The sequence below is a fragment of the Nannospalax galili genome, unplaced genomic scaffold, assembly GCF_000622305.1.
Source record: "Nannospalax galili isolate Female #2095 unplaced genomic scaffold, S.galili_v1.0 scaffold1011, whole genome shotgun sequence".
In the NCBI taxonomy this organism is placed as follows: domain Eukaryota; kingdom Metazoa; phylum Chordata; class Mammalia; order Rodentia; family Spalacidae; genus Nannospalax; species Nannospalax galili.
The window spans coordinates 11,051-12,338 of record NW_008329036.1 but is presented as its reverse complement, the minus strand read 5'-3'; the positions used below and the strand labels follow the sequence as shown (position 1 = coordinate 12,338).

General features: G+C 37.7%; 1 gene segment (V, D, J or C); it reads right to left on the bottom strand.

The window, feature by feature from the left end:
- The window catches only part of LOC103731901, a 3,492-nt gene that overhangs the window by 1,098 nt on the left and 1,106 nt on the right, over positions 1-1,288 (bottom strand).

Here is a 1,288-nt window from a genome sequence, read left to right as displayed (position 1 = left end):
CCTCAAAGGACACCTGCTCTTATTTACCCCACAGGAGTTGGGGTTAACAAATACTCTGCTTGAGTGTCCCAAGTACACCTTCAGGTCTTTTTTGGTCTATTCTGTTGAATCTCTCCTCCCTAGTCTTTTTGAGGTTCTGTACAGAAGAGCACATTGTGGAAAGTCCACTATTTTCAGGACCCCTTTGGTCCCTCAATAATACTGTATTTTTAAAATAACAGTGCATTTCACATGCAATTTTGTAAAGTAGAGAATGAAACTGAATTTCATAAAATGAGGTGGAGTGGTTGGATTACCATGGGGGAATTGATGATGCTATGTAGCTTTTAAGCCAAATCTAGAAATCTCATCATCAGGCACTATGAGTTTGAGAATCATGACCATGGAATGCAAATGAAGCTTGGAAACCTAAACTAATTTAGGAACTTCTTCACTGTGAATGAACAGGCTCATCCCATTCACAGTTCTTAAATACATTAATGGGTCCACAGGACACTTGGAGACAGAGAAGGCATCCCATTGGATCTATTTAGAGTAGGAGAACACCTAGTTCTTCAGTTTCAGCTTGTCTATCTTTTTTGGCACTGGAAGGTAGAACTGAGAAATCCAAGTCTTCCTTTGTGACAATATACATGTCACAAAGACTCTGGGATGAGTATATAACTGATTAAGACTGAATTTAGAAACATTACTCTTAAAACTTTTAAACTTAAAACACATCTTGAAGGTTAAGAATATAAGAAATCAACCAAAAAATTCTTGAAGAATTCTCCCTAATACATGGACAAGTGTACCAGCCCTTAAAATAGTTTTGAAAATATTATAATCTAGACTAATTGGCCTATTAGTTACATATGATTTAATTTATTGTCATAAAATTTATGTGCTTTCAGGTTATTTAAAATGTCATCTTTGTGAATAAACAAAATCACTATCAAGATCCCTAAGGAAGGAAAGTCAGTTATGCCAACCTGATTTTCATTTTTAAGACCCACAATTCAAGACCAAGATTCTGCCTTCTTCCCGTGTGTGCGTGTGTGCGCTTCTGTATGCATGTGTGTGTTTTTGTGTGTGTGTGTGTGTGTGTGTGTGTGTGCTGACCTGAGATTGATGTTTCGTATCTTGCTCTATCTCTTCTTACATTATTGTTTTGAGACAGGGTCTCAAACAGGAAGTTCACTGAAAGAGCTAGCCTAGCTGGTCATCAAGTCCCAGAGATCCACCTGTCTCTTCTACCCAGGGCTAGGATTATAGGCAGATGCAGTCATGTTCAGCAGATTAAAAGGAT